Raw genomic sequence first — 19,583 nt, forward strand, 5'->3', positions numbered from 1 at the left:
TATGTTTAACAGAGTCAGGATTTATTTTCTTTCACATGGCATTTAGGTTTGCTATTGCTAAAGACGTGGAGTTTATTTGAATACAAATACCTCTGTCCTTCCAATGTCCTAAGCAGTAAGCTCTATACAGCCAAAGCTGGGGTCCAGAGCCAACTTTGACTTTGCTTGGCTGTGGCTTTAATCACAGTCAATCTACCTAGAAATTATTTAAGCACTGAAGGGAATTTATATTGGCTCCAGTTTTGCTTCAATTTAGATGCTAAATATTCTTATCTTCGAGAACTTATTTGCCTTCATTATCACTGTTGTCTTAATGTTATTGACATGTCTACATAATGGCAAATCTTCTGCTTTGTTGCTCATAAATAATATCTATAATAGAGTATAGGCAGTATAGTCATCAGTCAAGTATGTCATTCCTGTAAAACCAAAAAAAGGCAGGGAATATAAATATTGCCAGTATTATTACTACAAGATCCTCAAATTCTTCCTTGAATTTTTATAAAAATTTATTAAATAATTATTAACAAATAAGCATTTTATATCTCAAAGATGCTAAGTATACAATATGCTTTTTAAAACACACATAAAACCCAGCATCAGGTTCTGAAAAGAATTTATAATGAGGAATTTCAGTTTGCCATAAGACACTGGTATTAAGGATTCTGCTACATACAGTGACACTAAATCCTAGGGAATAGAATGGATTTGAAAATATATGTAGCCAGAAGAAGAATATAGTAATGTCATTACTTGGATGCTAAGAATTTCTCGATATATTTCATATTTTATAATAGCTAACATTGTAGATTTTAAGCTTTTTCATCTCACAAAAATGACTTAAAGATAGTTGAATTTATGGGATATGAATAGACAACAGTGAAGGTATGAATCGCACATCCCACTGCATTTTGTAAGTGTTAAACTATGACAAAATCTTTAAAAAGCTAAAACTATTAGAAATATTTGATATATAACTAAAATGTTAGCTTTCTCAGAAGTTGAGCTGAAAGATGTCTCTTTTATTCTATCAATTAGAGAATGATTTTCTTTTTTATTTTCACTTTTCTTATTTGTGTTCTTTTATGTTTCAGAGATGTAATTGCAAAGGTGAGGTTAAATGAGGAGACCTTTATATCCGTTGCATCCTGACAACAAATGTGTGCATGCATTTCTTGGAGAGGGAGGCTCTTGAGCTCACACCCTCTATTCCTGCTCTGGTATGTTCTGTGATTTTAATTGTTGGGCAGGTCCTTCTCTTCCAGGTTTCTCTGTTCATGCAACAGGGTCTTTTTACCCTGTCCCTTCACAGCAGAAGATGGAATCAGCATTCCTTTGCCTCCATGTAGAGAATTCTGGCCCTGCCTTGTCTCTTTAATAAAATTCACAGCTCTATAAATGGACACTTCAGCTAAGCTCTCAATTCAGCCCATTATCTGCCCTTGGTACTGTGTCTGTCTGAGTCACTTTCACTAATCTCTTTCAAGTAATTGTTAAAGTAACATATTTTTCGGCAGTCTATGAAATGATTGTGTATTTGTTTTGTAAAGAAAGGCACAGAGCACAGAAAAAAATAAAAAAATATATTGGAAGAGAAGAAAAATACTACACTGTTTTGCCAAGAATAGTTATCAAATGATTTTCCTAGTATGCTATATTTATCAATACAACTATTTTACACGAAATAAATTGGTAATTCCTGTAGATGAGTAGAGCTGGGGATTTGGTAGTGTATGATGTGTACTTCAGGAGCTTATGTAAATGTGGTATTTGTGAATATGTGTGAGTGGAATAAACTTTAAAGACCTGTTACCAACAATTTAATGAACTATTCCACTTTCATCCAAGTCTCGGTCGGTCTGATTCTGCAAAGAGCAATGAAACTTTAATATAATGCATTATTGATGGATTGGGCAATTTAATCTACTGAAATTCTTTTCATTCTAAGATGAAGTATGCATCTGGTTTTCAAACTAAATTATAAAAATGAGTAAAATGGATTTTTGTCTTTATTTAATCCCAGAGCAGTTATTAACCAGTACTTTGGTTTATAGGGTGACAAATTTCTTCTAACGCATTTATAATATTCCCAAAAGTCATTTTTTCAAGCCAAAAGATCCTTAGCATTGAAAATATATTAAACTAGAAAATTATGAATTTAGGAGCTAGGGATATGGCTTAGCAGTGGGTTGATCTTCTAGAGGACTGGAGTTCAGTTCCCAGGGCCCAATTTAGATGTCTTGCAAGTGTCTGTAACTCAAGGCCCACGAATCCAACATTATTTCTACCCTTTGAGGGTGTCGTTACACAGAAATGTACATACCTGCATATACACCTACATATGCAAACACACACACACACACACACACACACACACACAAATACACAAAAATAAAAAGAATTTTTTAAAGGAAAGTGTTATTTTATAATATAAGCATGTGGGTTTTTTATGGTTTATTGATTACATCCTTATCAGTTTAGTCATATATAAATGGAATTCAGTGGTACATAACTCCTCTTTTGTACAAAAGATTTACATATTTTTCTTTAAAAACATGTTATATCAACAAATATAGGAATACATTTTGGGTTTATTTTATTACATTTTTCCACATATCAGTTCCTGATAGCTTATGCCACTGGCAAATATGTTCTCATAAGCATGAGGTTGATAAAACAGGAATTTTATGTGTACCCTGTACCTGCATATAAAGTATTGGTGCTGATCGTTTTAAAAAAAAATTCATATTGAGCTATTAAAGTTCCACATTTATCATATTTAGGAAATATTTAATAAGTTTTACATTGACCATTAGTATATTTACCTAGAGTATATAAAACTAAGTCCTCAAGAAAGTCTCTCTTGAGAGTTTTTTTTCATTTTTTTATTGGTTATTTTATTTATCTACATTTCTAATATTATCCCCCTCCACAGTTTCCACTCAACAAACCCCTATCCCCTCCTCCCTCCCTCTGCCTCTATGAGGGTACTCTCCTATCCATCCACCCACTACTGCCTTAGCACCCTTGCATTTCCTTATCTTGGGTCATCGAACCTACACAGCACTAAGGGGCTCCCCTTCCAGTGATGCCAGATAAGGCCATCCTGTGTTATATATATATATAGTTGGAGCCTTGGTCCCCCCATGTGTACTCTTTGCTTGGTGGTTTAGCCCCTGGAAATTTTGGGTGGCCTGGTTCATTGATATTATTTTTCTTCCTATGGGGTTGAAAACCCCCTCAGCTCTTTCTTTGCCCTATGTTCCCCACTGGGGTTTCTGCACTCAGTCCAATGTCTGGCTGTGGATCCGCATTTGTATTGGGCAGGTTCTGGCAGAGCCTATCAGGTGACAGCTATACCAGTCTCCTGTGAATAAGCAGTTCTAGGTATTAGCAATAGTGTCTGGTTTTGGTGTCTTCAGATGGGGTGGGTTCCTAGGTGGGGCAGTATCTGGATGGCCTTTCTTTCAGTCTCTGCTCCACTTTTTATCCTTGCATTTCCTTTTGACAGAGGGAATTCTGGATTAATATTATTGAGATGGGTGGGTGGCCCCACCCCCCAATGGGGGGCTGTCCCTATCCACTGGATATGGTCTCTAAAGGTTTTAAGATGCAGAAGTCAACAATTTTTAAGCCCTTAAATGGGGATGCTGATGTCAAACAATTTCACTATCCTAGCTTTGGTGAATTAATTGACATGGGATGGAGCAGAGAGCACTTTTTGCTGGAAAGATTAAGAAACCAATACCTGGATTTCAGAGAGAGAGCTGTGAGGGTTCGTTATCCCCAGTGCCTGGTGCTTCACAGTGGAGCTTCCAAGATCTACTGCTCTCTCCCTCCTGGAGGCATCAACTCTCAGATCCATATCAGGAATGTAATATATACTGTATGCAATGTGTGTCTGTCTCAACATGCCTACTGTGACTGTTTGCAGATTGGAACATAGACCTCAAATTTGAATGTGTGAAAATATATGAAATCATGCTAACACTATGTGTACTGACCATGACTTGCGTAGTTAAGTACAAAACTCTGTAAAAAGAACAACCCTATAACCAGTGGTTATATTCTTCCTGTGGAAAAGCATTTATTTCACTTACTGTGTTCTTTCTTAGCTACTTTTCCTTCTCTATAGAGGGTTGACAACTTCTGGGCTTTTCCCCATTCACAAAGGTTTGTCTGTTGTCTTTGTTCTTTTCAGTTCAGGTTTCACCAAGCATGTTCGTTACATTTTATAGAGGGAGATACTGATATTAATAGGAGAAACAGTCTCTGAGAAAACTGACTGATCCCCTGGCTCTTAGCGTCCTTTTCCAATTACCATAAATACAAGTAGCATTATACAGATGGGAAAGATTTTATTTTTCTATGCACAATATACATATATACACATTTATACATTCATATTTGTGTGAGTATATATGCATCTACAGCAATGAATACAAAAAGAGGCCAAGAATTTGAAAGAAAATAAAGAATTTGTATAAAGGGAGGTTTTGGTGTAAGGAAAGGGAATGGTGAAATGCTGTAATTATATTATAATCTAAATGCTTTAAAAATTAATTTCTATGAAAGAAAAGAAGAGGAAAGACTTTAAAGTTATAGGCCTGAGTTAGCACTTAAAATTCACATGGAGAAAAATGTCTCATGGGCTAGGGAAATACTGTTTTAACTGTCATGTTTCTAGACCTACTTTTATCTCTCTGTCCGTTATTTGAAATTAAGTCTTCAGTATTTCTGAATAAAATGTAAGGGATCTTGGTCAATTTTCACTGAATTTCAAATTAACTAATAATAAAAGTGCTTTAAATTTACCAGAAAAATGTAAATTCTATCAATAACATAATATGCATACATTTAACAGAAAGCAGGTAATCTTTACTTGTAACCCACACAATGTGAAGTTCCTGAGACTCTCACTTATGGTTCCCTGCAAAGTTAAAACACAACATCTTAAAGGTTGCTACTTATTACCTAAAAATGTTATTAAAATAAATTTCTGTTTCTATGACACAAAGGCGCTATTTTTATTTCTCTTGGCATATCATATATATCTTAGGTATTCTAAGCTTTTGGGCTAATATCCACTTATCAATGAGTGCATACTATCTGTGTTTTTCTGTGGTTGGGTTACCTCACTCAGGAGGATATCATCCAGTTCCATCCATTTGCCTATGAATTTCATAAGTCATTGTTTTTGATAGCTGAGTAGTACTCCATTGTGTAGATGTACCACACTTTCTGTATCCATTCCTCTGTTGAAGGGCATCTGGGTTCTTTCCAGCTTCTGGCTATTATAAATAAGGCTGCTATGAACATAGTGGAGCATATGTCCTTGTTATATGTCAGAGCATCTTTTGGGTATATGCCCAGGAGTGGTAAACGTGGGTCCTCAGGTAGTAATATGTCCAATTTTCTAAGGAATTGCCAGACTGACTTCCAGAGTTGTTGTACCAAATTGCAATCTCACCAACAATAGAGGAGTGTTCCTATTTCTGCACATCCTTGCCAGCATCTGCTGTCACCTGAGTTTTTAATCTTAGCCATTCTGACTGGTATAGTTGAAATTTCAGGGTTGATTTGATTAACATTTCCCTGATGACATTTCTTTACGTGTTTCTCAGCCATTCAGTATTCTTTAGTTGAGAAATCTTTGTTTAGCTCTGTAACAGATTTTTAAATAGGATTATTTGATTCTCAGAAGTTTAACTTCTTGAGTTCTTTGTATATATTAGATATCAGCCCTCTATCAGATGCTGATTAGTAGAGATTTTTTCCCAATCTGTTGGTTGCCATTTTATCCTATTGACAGTGTTCTTTGCCTTACAGAAGCTTTACAATTTTATGAGGTTCCATTTGTAGATGCTTGATCTTAAAGCATAAACCATTGGTGTTCTATTCAGGACTTTTCCCCCTGAATGCTCTTGAATGTCTTCCCCATTTTCTCTTCTATTAGCTTCAGTATATCTGATTTTATGTGGGGGTCTTTGATCTACCTGGACTTGAGCTTTGTACAAGGAAATAAGAATTGGTCAATTTGCATTCTTCTTTATGCTGACATGTAATTGAATCAGCACTATTTGTTGAAAATGCTGTCTTTTTTCCCCATTGGATAGGTTTATCTCCTTTTTCAAAGATCAAGTAACCTTAGGTTTGTCAATTCAGTTTTGTGTCTCTAATTCTATTCCATTGATTTACCTGCCTGTCTCTGTGCCATGCAGGTTTTATCACGATTGCTCTGTATTAAATTTTGTGGTCTGGGATGTTGATTCCCCTGAAGTTCTTTTATTGTTGAGAATACTTTTTGCTACCCTGAGTTTTTTGTTATTCCAAATGAATTTGCAAATTGCTCTTTCTAACTCTATGAAGAATTGACTTCTACATTTGATGAGGACTGCATTGAGTCTGTAGATCATTTTTGGCAAGATGACCAATTCTACTATTCTAATCTTGCTAATCCATGAACATGGGAGATCTTTCCATCTTCTAAGATCTTCTTCAGCTGTTTTGTCTTCAGAGACTTGAAGTTGTTGCCCTAGAGAACTTTCACTTGCTTGGTGAGAGTCACACCAAGCTATTTTATATTATTTGTGGCTAGTGTGAAGTGACTTTTTCCTAATTTCTTTATCAGCCTGTTTATCCTTTAAGTAGAGGAAGGCTACTGACTTATTTGAGCTAATTTTATATCCAGTCACATTCCTGATGTTGTTTATCAGCTGTAGGAGTTCTCTGGTGGAATTTCTGGGGTCACTTAAGTGTACTATCATATCATTTACAAATAGTGTTATTTTGACTTATTCCTTTTCAATTTGTATCCCTTTGACCTCTTTTTGTTGTCTAAGTGCTCTGGCTAGAACTTCAAGTACTATAATGAATATGCACAGAAAGAGTGAGCAGCCCTGCCTATTCCCTCATTTTAGTGGAATTGCTTCAAGTTTCTCTCCATTTATTTTGATGTTGGCTACTAGTTTGCTGTATATTCCTGTTACTATGTTTGTATACGTGCCTTGAATTCCTGATTTTTCCAAGGCTTTTTTTCTTAAAGTGGTATTGGATTTTCTCAAATGCTTTCTCTACATCTAATGTGTTTTTTCTTTGAGTTTGTTTATATATTGGATTATGTTGATGGATTTCTGTATATTGAACCATCCTTGCATCCTTGGGATGAAGCCTACTTGATCATGTTGAATGATCATTTTGATGTGCTCTTGGAATCAGTTTGAGAGAATTTTACTGAGTTTTTGTTTTTTGCATAGATATTCATGCAGAAAATTGGTCTGAAATTCTTTTACTTTGTTTGGTCCTTGTGTGGTTTAGGTATAAGTCTAATTGTGGCTTCAAAGAACGAACTGAGTAGTGTTCCTTCTGTTTCAATTCTGTGTAAGAGTTTGAAGAGAATTGATGATAGGTCTTCTTTGACCGTCTGATAGAATTCTGCACTAAACCCATCTGTTACTGGGCTTTGTCGTTGTTGTTTTTGTTGATGATGTTGTTGTTGGGAGACATTTAATGTATCCTTCTATTTCTTCAGGGTATGGTACTGTTTAGATGGTTTATCTGATCCTGATTTAACTTTTGTAACTGCTTTCTGTCTAGAAAATTGTACATTTAATCCAGATAGTCCAGTTTTGTTGAGTATAGGCTTTTGTAATGGGATCTGATAATTTTTTTAATTTCCTGTTTCTCTTGTTATATCTTACTTTTCATTTCTGATTTTGGAGTCTCTCTCTCTAACCTCTGGTTAATATGGCTAAGGGTTTATCTATGTGGTTGATTTTCTCAAAGAACCAGCTCCTGGTTTTATTGATTCTTTATACAGATCTTTTTGTTTCAACTTGGTTGATTTCAGCCCTGAGATTATTTCCTGCATTCTTCTCTTCTTGGGTGAATTTTCATCTTTTTGTAATAGAGCTTTCAAGTGTGCTGTAAAACTCTTAGTATATGCTCTCTACAGTTTCTTTTTGGAAGCACTCAGATCTATGAGTTTTCCTATTAACAGTACTTTCAATGTGTCCCATAAGTTTGGATATGTAATGCCTTCATTTTCATCAAATTCTAAACGTCTTTAATTTCTTTCTTTCTTTCTTCCTTGGTCAAAATATCATTGAGTAGAGCATTTTTCAGCTTCCATGTGTATGTGGGCTTTCTGGTGTTTTTGTTTCTATTGTAGACCAACCTTAATCCATGGTGGTCTGAGAGAATGCATGGTCTTATTTCAATCTCTTTCTATCTATTAGGCCTGTTTTGTGGCCAATTATATGTTCAGGTTTGGAGAAGGTATCATGAGGTGCTGAGAAGAAGGTATATTCTTTGTTTCCACATGAAATGTTCTATAGATAGCTATTAAGTCCATTTGGTTCATAATTTTGGTAAGTTTCTCTGTGTCTCTGTACAGTTTCTGTTTCCACAATCTGTCCATTGATGAGAGTAGTGTGCTGAAGTCTCCAACTATCATTGTGTATGATGTAATATATGCTTTTAACTTTAGTAAAATTTCTTTTATGAATGTATGTGCCCTTGCATTTGGAGCATAGATGTTGAAAATTGAGAGTTCACCCCAGTAGATTTTTCCTTTGATAAGTATTAAGTGTCCTTCCTTATCTTTTTTGATAACTTTTAGTTCAAAGTCTATTTTACTCATTATTAAACTGGCTACTCCAGCTTGTTCCTTGGGACCATTTGCTTGGAAATTTTTTTTCGCTGCCATTTACTCTTAGGTAGTATTTGTCTTTGTCACTGAGGTCTGTTTCCTGTGTGCTGGGTCCTGTTTATATATCCAGTCTGTTAGTCTATGTCTTTTTATTGGTGAATTGAGCCCATTCATGTTAAGAGATATTAAGGGAAGTGGTTGGTGTTTTTTGATACTTTTATTGTTAGAGGCAGAATTGTTTGTGTGGCTCTCTTCTTTTAGTAATCTTTTGTTGCAAGATTACTTTCTTGCTTTTTCTAGCATGTAGCTTCCCTCCTTGTATAGGAGGTTTCCATCTATTATCCTTTGTAAGGCTGGATTTGTGGAAAGATATTGTGTAAATTTGGTTTTGTCATAGAATATCTTGTTTTCCTCATTTGTGGTAATTGAAAGTTTTGCTGGAAATGTAGCCTGATCTGGCTTTTGTGTTCTCTTAATGTCTTTATGTCATCTGTCCAGGATCTTCTAGCTCTCATTGTCTCTCTTGAGAAGTCCAGTATAATTCTGATAGGTCTGCCTTTATATATTACATGACCTTTTCGCTTACTGCTTTTAACTTTCCTTCTTCTTTGTATGTGTATTTGGTGTTTTGACTATTATGTGACAGGAAGAATTTCTTTTCTGATCCAATCTGTTTGGAGTTCTGTGTGCTTCTTGTATGTTCATTGTCATCTCCTTTTTTAGGTTAGGGGAATTTTCTTTTCTTTTTAATTTTACTAGCCCTTTAAGTTGGAAATCTTTGATCTCTTCTATACCTATTATCCTTAGGTTTTGTATTCTCACTGTGCTCTGAATTTCCTGGATGTTTTGGTTTAGGAGCTTTTTGTGTTTTGCATTTTCTTTAACTATTGTGTCAATGTTTTCTATGGTATCTTCTGCCCCTGACATTCTCTCTTCAATCTCTTCACTTCTGTTGGTGATGCTCGTGTCTATGACTCCTGATCTCTTTTCTAGTTTTTCTATCTTCAGCGTTACCTCCCTTTGTGATTTCTTTATTGTTTCTATTTCCATTTTTAAATCCCATATGGTTTTCTTGAATTCTTTTACCTATTTGTTAGCATTTTCCTTTAAGGGATTTTTGTGTTTCTTCTTTAAGTTCGTCTACTTGTTTTCCTGTGTTCTCCTGTATTTCTTTAAGGGAGTTATTTATGTCCTTCATAAAGTCCTCTATCATCATCATAGGATGTGATTTTTAAGTCCAAATCTTGCTATCTTGCTTTCTACATGTGTTGGGATAGCCAGTATTTTCTGTGCTGAGACAACTAGGTTCTGATGACTCTACATAGTCTTTGTTTCTGGTGCTGAGGTACTTGATCTTGCCTTTTGTCATATGATCATCTCTGATGTTAGTGGACTTGCTGTCTCTGACTACAGCTTGTTCCTGCTGTGGATCTATGAGCCTGTGATCTTAAGAGTGAGAGCACTCCTGGGAGACCAGCTCTCTCAGGGGAGGTTTTGGGTCTTATAGACTGTGGGACAGCCTTAATTCTGGGAGCTAATGGAGGCTGGAAGCGTCCTGTTGTGGGCTGCCCTCTGCTTCTGAGTTCGGCAGGCTCTTGTTAGGTCTGTCCTTGAACAGTCAGTGGAGTGAAAATGTGGTCCCTCCTCTGGACTTAGGAGTGAGAGTGCTGCTGGCAGATCAGCTGTGTGTAGGCAGGTTTTGTATCCAAGGGCTGTGGGATCCAGCTCTGGGAGCAGATGGAGACTGTAAGGCCCTGCAGTTCTTTGAGACAGAAACAATATTGGGTCAGTTTTTGACTGTGGAATGGTAACCACCACCCCACCACTTGATGCCTTGTCTTTCTATTGAATGTGGACTCTGCAAGTTCTCTGTCCCCATTCCATTCTTAGGCATTTCTTCTAAGGTCTCTTCCTTTGAATTGTGAGAGAATTCCCAGGTCTCTGGTACTTTCTAGGTAATCCCCCACTTTCCAGCCCCTGAGGTTGCCAATTTTCAATCATTCTGCTGCCCCTCAGGGCTTCACTTCAGTCTCTACCCCCATACCTAATCAAGTTCCCCTTTTCCTTCCCCCTTCCCCTTTCCAACTCAGGTGCCTCTCTCCTTCTGCCTCCTATGATTGTTTTCCTTTCCCTCGTAGGTGGGATTGAAGCATCTTCATGGTGGGTCCTTTTGACATATTAACCTTGAGTTGTATAGATTGTATCATAGGTATTCTGTACTTTTTGGGGGTAATATCTACTTAGTAGTGAGTACATACCATGCATGTGCTTATTGATCTTTATTGCCTCACTGAGGATGATATTTTATAGTTCCATCCATTCACCTGCAAAATACACGATATCCTCATTTTTAATAGCTGAATAGTATTACATGTGTAAATGAACCACATTTTCTGGTCCATTCTTCAGTTGTGAGATATGTGGACTGTTTCCAGCTTCTGGCTATCACAGGAAAGGCTCTTATGAACATAGTAGAGTATGAACCCTGTGGTATGGTGAGGCATTTTTTTGGGGGGGGGTATATGGACAAGAGGAGTATAACTAGATCTTCAGGTAGATCTATTTTGAATTTTCTGAGGAAACTCCAGTTTGATTTCCAGAGTGGTTGTACCAGTTTTTAATGCCACCAGCAATGGAGAAATATTCCAGTTTTGCCCTATCCTTGGGAACATGTGCTGTCACTGCAATTTTTTTATCTTCGCCATTCTGATTGGTATAAGGTGGAATCTCAGGGTCATTTTGTTTAATCTTCCTCTGATCACTAAAGACCGAACATTTCTTTAAGTGTTTCTCAGCCATTAGAGATTACTCTGTTGTGAATTCTCTGTTCAGCACTATTCTCCATTTTTTGATTAGGTTATTTGGTTTTTTAGAGGTTATATTTTTGAGTTATTTATATATTTTGGATATTAGCCCCCTCTCAGTTGTAGGTTTAGTGAAGATTGTTTTCCCAATCTTTAGGTTGCCGATTTGGATTTGCCTTATTATCTATGTCCTTTGCCTTACAAAATCTTTGCAGATTCATGTGGTCCCATTTATCAATACTTGACCTGACAGCCTGAGCCATTGATGTTCTGTTCAGGAAATCCCCTCCCTACTCCCTAATCCCCCCACGCCCATGTCAAAGTGTTTGAGGCTCTTTTGTACCTTCTCTTCTATTACATTTAGTGTATCTGCTTTTATGTGGAGATTCTTGACCCATTTAGATTTGAGCTTTGTGCCAGGTAAAAAATATGGGCCTATTTTTGTTTTTCTACATAGCAACTGCTGGTTAGACCAGCACAATTTAGTGAAGATGCATTCTTTTTTCCATGTATCTTTATTTGTCTTCTTTTTTGAAGTTCAATGTCCATACTGTGTGGGTTTATTTCTGGGTCTTCAATTCTATTCCATTGATCAATCCTGCTCTGTACCAACACCTTACAGTTTTTATCACCATTGGTCTGAAGTGCACTTTGAGGTCAGGCATGCTCATTCTGCTGGAAGTTCTTTTATTGTTAAGAATTGCTTTTGCCATCCTGAGTATTTGCTTTTCCATATGAAATTGAGAGCTACTCTTTCCATGTCTGTGAATAATTGTGTAGGAATTTTGATGTGTATTGCATTGAACCTGTAGTTTGCTTTTGGTAGGATGACCATTTTTACTATGTTAATCCCACCAGTCCATGAGCATGGGAGATCTCCCGGGAGATTTTCTTTTTGACTCTTTTCTGTTTTTGTGTTCTGGGTGTTTCTTGCATTTGTACGGATATATCCTTCCTTTGTGAAAGGTTTCTTCTTGATCTTATTGAAGATCTGTTATATGCTGTTTACTTTGGGTGATTCATTTATTCCTACAATTTAAACTTTCTTTGTTTTGTTGTTATTGTAGCTTATGATTACGTCAAATCAAAAAATTTTTTTAAAGGTATCCCACATATCATGTTTATTCATTTCCTAATTTTTTACTTTACTTTTTAAGGTTCCTTAGAAATTTGGTCTAGATTCTTTTTTTTAAAGAGATTTCATTTGCATATGATAGTATATTCTGATTATGATTCTCCCCCTACTTCTCTTAATACATACTCAACTCCCACCCCACCATTTAATTGCACTTCCTTTTTGTCTCTCCTTAGTAAGCAACAGGTTTCTAATCAATAATAATAAAATAAAATGAGATAACACCTAGCATGTCAGAATCAAACAAAACAAAACAGAGGATAAAAACATGACATGAGTATGAGAGACCACCTGTCCTATAGTCAGGAATCCCTTAATAGCACTAAACCGCAAACCATGTTACATAGGAAGAGGTCCTGCTGCAGCCCACGGTAGGCCTTGTGCTTCAGTAGTACTTGCTGCTTCAGGCTCTTTAGTTCATATGAGCTTTGGTTATGTTGACTGAGAGGGTCTTGTTTTCCTCATGTGTTCCATTCCTCTGCTCACAGAGTACTTCTGCCTCCTTTTCCTTGTGTTTACCAGATCTATGAGCAGTTTAGTTAGGACAGAGTGCTCCATTATATCCATAATATCTGGCTGTGGGTGTTTTCTTCACTCTGAAGTATTTATTAGAGACACTATGAAACCTATAAATTATTCAGATGTGTTTTACACTGGCAAGAATCTTACCCGTTTAACAGGGAGTTAGGTGGATAATGTCAAATACATCTACAACAACAAAATTATTCTTTTGAGCTGGGGTCTCCTGTAGCCTGAACTGGTGTAGAAAATCCTGTTTTTATCTCTAAAGTGTTAGACTTACAGGCATGCATCACTATGCCTTAAGAGAAAAAAATTACAAAATTTAAAAAGCACTTAAGGAACAAGGTAGACAACAGGCTTATCTTATTATGTAATTTTGTATCATTGTGGCAAAAACATCTTGTTCAGTGGATTTAAAAAGGCCTGCTTTGAGTGTGTTCAGACACTCAATCAAAAAGTAAATAAATAAATAAAATAAAATTTTATAGTACTGTAATTTGAATATGTGCCAAATGTCCTGTTCTGTTTCTCCAGTCAGGAAAAGAAAATACTTTTCCAAATCACTTGAAGCTTGAACAAAAATAACCATTCCCTTTAACACTCTCTAGCATCACAGGCAGACTTCAGAGATGACATCCCAGCTCTCATGATCTCCTCAACCAGAAGAAAGTTAGTGGTTATTATAATACAGGAATGAAGCAGCTGCTTATTCACACAGTAGTTATCCCACAGACCCATTATTGTAGCCATCATTGTCTCAGCTGTGTTCAGAGCACACCTACAAGCTGACTGGGTTCCAAATGTTCAGCTTGGACATTTAACTAATGTTTCCTGAAGGTCAAAACCAGAGTTCTGCACAAGAACCTTGGGAATGATAAGCAAGGTGTCTGCAAATGCCTGGACCCCAAGCTGAGCCCTGCCCTTCACACTGGGTTTGTATTTGATCAGAGCTTCTGCCAGTGCCACTTCTATTGCACCTGTGCCCATCATCAATAGCATTTTTGACATCCCTCAAGCCATCTCTTATTGAATCCTTGATTTCAGTCAGCATGGACTTAGTTGGTCCCTTAACCAGTAAAGTGACAGAACAGGGATTGTTACACTTTTCAATAAAGGTGAACTTCTCACCATTATATACTCATAGACAAGTCCTCCATGTCCCAAACAATCAGGAGTCAGGTTAGCAAAGAAGTTCAGAGCTATCCCACCACAGCTAGTGTCAGCCTTCCATGTTTCTCCTTTTGGCTCTGCGCAGAGCTACAATATCTTCTTTCTCAAGGGCATCTAAAGAAAAGGGGTCAATAATGATTAATAATGACAAATTTTTTATCTGAATCACCACTGACTTTCTTATTCAGGTCTATGATATTTTTAACTGTATCATCAATGAATGTTCTTTCAGCCTTTACTAGTTTCTCTTTCTCTTCTTCACTCTTGAAAAAAAAACTCAGAATTCAGTTCTCTCTCCTCATACTCTAAGGACACATTGCACATGAGGATGTAGGCATTTTCTACTCTTTTCTTCATATCAGGATGCCCTGCCCCATGATCCAAATTGAGCCCTTTGATTAAGCTTGTATCAGTTTCAGATTTATGATTCATCTCCATGATTTCAACCACGAAAAGGTAAGTGGGCTCATCTCTTTTCCTAATAGCCAAAATCGAGTTCACCACAGCCTCTGTCAAGACATCTGCAAGTTCAACATGAACTTTACTCTGCAGAGACGTCTTGGCAACATCTATATGTGTTTTTCTGTTCATCTCTTTGCTCGCTTTTACTTGTTCCAAAAACTGGAGTGCCCTTTCCTTTGCAGCTTCAAAACCTTCAGTTATTATTCTGGACTCTATGAGTTCAGTCTGCCCACTGAACATTTTATCTAAGGTCCCTCACTTTGATTCCTGAGAGTCTCACTTCCCAGGTCTCTTTCTGGAGGTTCCTTGGAAATAGATCTACCTGAAGACCCACCTATACCACTCTTGGGCATATACACAAGAGATGCCCGACCATAACACATATGGATATGTGCTCCACTATGTTTATAGCAGCCTTATCTGTGGTAGCCAGAAGCTGGAAACAACCCAGATGCCTCACAGCAAAAGAATGGATACAGAAAATGTGGTTCATTTACACAACAGGATATTGAGAACTATTAAGAACAAGGGCATCATGAGTTTTGTAGGCAAATGGATACAGCTAGGAAATATTAGCCTGAGTGATATAACTCATACTCAGAAGGACACACATGGTATACATTCACTAATAAGTCACTATTAACCAAAATATACAGAATAGCTAGGATACAATTCACAGACCTCAAGAAGGTTAACAAGCAGAAGGACCCAAGTGAAGATGCTTCAATCTCACATGAGAGGGAGCAGAGAAAAATCAAGAGAGGTAGAGGCAGGGAGAGATATGGATGGGAGAGAGGAGGAGATTGGAAGAGGAGAACATGATCAGGTATCGTAGTGGGTAGAGAGAAGAGAGAAGCACTGAGGGCCAGCAGAATGATTGGAAAATGTCACCTTTGGGTGTTGGGAGGTAGGGAGACGCTCAAATAATGTGTTCATATTTTGTTCCAATTATATAAAAATAATTAATTTTATCAGGGAAAAGGCTTAAAAAATAAAGTACTCATATGTATTTATAAAAGACTTAAAACAGTTGACTCTAATAAATTTTGACCTGTCTGACTCTACCTTCATTATTGGCAAAAAGACCAGTCAGGGATTCCTTGTGAATGCAGGTCTGAAAGAGCCTTTTAAAGGCATCCCTTGTATCCAGATATAGTATTATTAATTAAAAATGGAATGTGATAGATATTACAGAAGAATTTTCTGAACTACACATAAATATTTTAATAACATTATAAGAGACAGGTACATTTTCTGTATCTTATTTCACCATTAGTCATTTATTTGATCTTATCCTTATTAAACAATATAGGTCTGAAAATCTTTTTTCCCTCAGCAGCACACATATGTGCAAAAGTTTGTTAGTTGCTAATTTTTAAGTATGGTAAAATGTGTCAAGCCAAAATTAGTGAGCTAAATATTTTAAGATTGATAAATATTTTCAAACTCAATTTTATTTTATCAACATAGGTTACAAATAAAGACAAAAATAAACACTATATTTTGTCACAAATATGTGATTAAATATAAAAATCTATACAATAAACCTGAAGAATCAAATTGTAAAATATAAATATTACTGAAATTATCTTAGTTGCCCTGGAATTTATATTTTCCTTACAAGGAACTTAACAAGCAAATGCTAAATTCAAGAGCTGTAATCATTGGGCACATGCTGATGCTGATCATTGTCTAGAACTGAGTCAATTTACTAAATCTTAATAAAAATAAGGGAATACAAATAAAACACTGGGATGGGAGGAAGGAATGCTGTATTAGGTGTGTCCCATACACGAGCTACATTCCCTAACTACTTCCAAATTCATATCCACTCATGACTATGTTACCGAACTTTCTTTCAACTACTACAAACTCAGGAATTAAAACCTTCATATAACTAATTCTAGAATCCAGCTTTTCTTCTTATTTGTTGTTTTCAATTTTCTATTTTTCACAGATGATACTTAAAATTAAAATACACAAATTATCAACATTTTATATTTGTCAGTTATCTCATATACTTCTAATACAAATAAAATATTTTAATCATCATTAGTTTAATATTTTTTATCTATTTTATATGTCAAGTAAAAAGAATTATATTATTCCCAGCATCTCTAGTTTAAGACTCATTTATGTATACACACTCCAATGTCTGTAATCATTATTGTGCACTTTTGTAAGGATAACTAACATTCTTAAATGTATTTGTGTTACTGGTTTACACTGCTTTCCTCTTCTCCTACAGCATGGTGTGAAACAGCTACCTCAGTGACCGAATTCTGCCATTCTGAATTAAAGACACTCATGAGTATGCCCATGATCTGTCTTTATAAAGATGGCGAAATACAAAATTATTGCACTTGTCTGCATATTACAACAAAGCAAAACATTTTAATAGAAGTCAGTTAAGAAAGAGTCTAATCATTTAGGTGCTCAGGTCGCATGGGCTGATATTCTGAAGTTGGATACCTGTAGTTTGCAAACTGCTATAACAGCCTCATCCATGGAGGTGTGGGACTCCAGTTTCCTTATGCATAAGAGGAAAAAGGTATAGCAGCATTCAAGAACTGCACTGAAAATGAGGCTGTATAGACAGCAGGCAGGGCAGGAGAGATTAGGCTCATGGAAGGAGTCAAACAAAAAATATATATTAAATATATATGGACTTCAGCTTTCACCAAAACTCTATTGGTTTCTGTTCTAATCATTATAACCAAATGCATGACAAGATTCTTATTAAGAGAAGAGGGCAGGGTTGTTTTAACTAATGGTACAAGCAATTAGCATTGCTTGGTACAGTCATGGCAGGAAAGAAATGGCTATTAAAAATAAAATCAAAAGGGAGTACAGGTTCTCCCTATTTCTTTCTAACCACCCAATATTTAGTCTACGCCTATAGTCAATGATACATCACCACCCACCAGTAAGTATCACATGCTCCCATCCCATGATACCCACACTCCATTCAATCCACCCTGAAACCATTTTCAAATACAAACTCAAAACTCTTCTCTGCTGACCCTCTAGATGGATATGAACTCAATCACAAGGATGAACAAAATTAAATATTACATAAGCATGGCTCACTTTTCTTTATTAGTGGTTGGTTGTTTTATTGACGAGAAAGTTTAAGTTTGACAGCACTACCCCAATGCCAATCATCTGCTTTCAGGCTGCAAATACAATCAGACCAGGAATGTCCAGACTCCTGACTTTTAGGCTTTGTTCTACTTTCCCAGAGGTGCTGTATTTGAGTTATCTGGTTATAGCAAGGAGAAAAGTAACTCATGTGCAAACAAAGCACCTCTGTGCAAGTTTGTAAGCCTGGAGTAAAGAAATTGGAGCAGGTAGCCCACCAATTCAAGGTCATACTGGATACTACCCTGTTTCAAAAACTGAAGGAAAAAGCAAAGGAAAAAGCAAAGAAAATGTCAGTAAATTTTTACATGTTATATTTACCCAATTTGCTTGAGTTTCTTCTGTCACTGAAACAGGACTATAATAATGCCAGAGGGGAAGGAAATATTTACATTTTATAGATTAACATATACCTACCCGGAAAGACAGATGTGCAACCAGTAAAAGGGGCAAGAGGGAAGAACTGGTCCTGAAGTCATGAAAGAGGGAGGATCAGCCCTGCCCCCTCAGTGGTCTGGGCAGCACAGAGGAGCTGACCATGGTCAGGAAGGCATGAGAGAGCCAGTCCTGAGGGTGTTAGAGCTGGGGATCTGACCCTGCCTCCTGAGGACAGGGATATTAGGTAGTCTGGCAGTTTGGGATGCATTAAAAGGGGAGTCCTGGTAAGCCAAAGCTGCAAGATTTCCATGATACAGAACAAAAATAAGATAACTGGGAGGAGTACCAATCAGGATCCAATGTAGGTGATGTCACAGAATCCAGAGACCTCAAACCAGACTAATGACTCATTGCAATAACCATTTGCAAGTGAAGATGTGTATAGAGAGGGAATCACTGTGGAACACACAACATACTACAGTTTCCTTGATGAGATACTTTTCTATGCTTTGGTGTGTGTGTGTGTGTGTGTGTGTGTGTGTGTGTGTGTGTGTGTGTGTGTGTGTCTGTGTGTGTCTGTGTGTGTGTGTGTGTTCGTGTGGACAAAGGGATGAGGAAATGAGTAGGTTGATACGTTTGATATGAAAGAAAGAGGACACTTAAATATCTGACAGAATAAATCAATGCTATTGAGAACAATACCTAACTCTACATCAAAAATTAGCTGCTTTCTCAATCATTCTAGTGCATGCATAAAACAATATTCATACTTCACATGTGTTTATAACTGATAGTGATATTCTACATGTGGGTCACAACTCCTTTAGCAAATTTCTATCTCTAAAAATATTTCCATTAGAATTAATAACAGTAGCAAAATCACACTTACAGCAACAAAAATAATTTTATGTTTAGGGATCAACACATTAAGAAAGTTAAGAACTATTTTTTTTTCTTTTCTTTTTTTCAGAGCTGGGGACTGAACCCAGGGCCTTGCGCTTGCTAGGTAAGCACTCTACCACTGAGCTAAATCCCCAACCCTGAAAGTTGAGAACTATTGATGACCACATTTGAATTACAGTGAGAGCCAAGATGGAGATGGTTTTTTTAAGCATGTTTGTAGAAGGTAGCACACTTGGTTTTAGAACAGAACTCACTGTCTCAAATGTTCTTCATGAAGCTATCCATAACTCTAGTTGTACATGTTGTAATAGTTTTGCAATGGTCTTTATCTATATTTGATGTTTTTATGTTAATGTTAAATGGATATATGCATAACAACAGTATTTTTTTCTTTTCTATTTGTATGTCAAAAATAAAA

At 36.5% G+C, this 19,583-nt stretch overlaps 2 pseudogenes across 1 annotated transcript in view; one reads left to right on the top strand and one right to left on the bottom strand.

Annotated features, from left to right (window-relative positions):
• Nono-ps13 (non-POU domain containing, octamer-binding, pseudogene 13) overlaps positions 1 to 19,268 on the top strand; it is a 204,821-nt pseudogene extending 185,553 nt beyond the window's left edge. The window contains exon 4 of the transcript XR_015628963.1: positions 19,233 to 19,268. The product of XR_015628963.1 is annotated as a non-POU domain containing, octamer-binding, pseudogene 13, transcript variant X2 (transcript). The remainder of the gene's footprint in view (positions 1 to 19,232) is intronic.
• Cct6a-ps16 (chaperonin containing TCP1 subunit 6A, pseudogene 16) lies at positions 13,706 to 14,983 on the bottom strand (annotated as a pseudogene).
• Positions 19,269 to 19,583: the final 315 nt, after the last annotated feature.

The sequence above is a fragment of the Rattus norvegicus genome, chromosome 9 (assembly GCF_021556685.1).
Source record: "Rattus norvegicus strain SHRSP/BbbUtx chromosome 9, alternate assembly SHRSP_T2T, whole genome shotgun sequence".
NCBI lineage: Eukaryota > Metazoa > Chordata > Mammalia > Rodentia > Muridae > Rattus > Rattus norvegicus.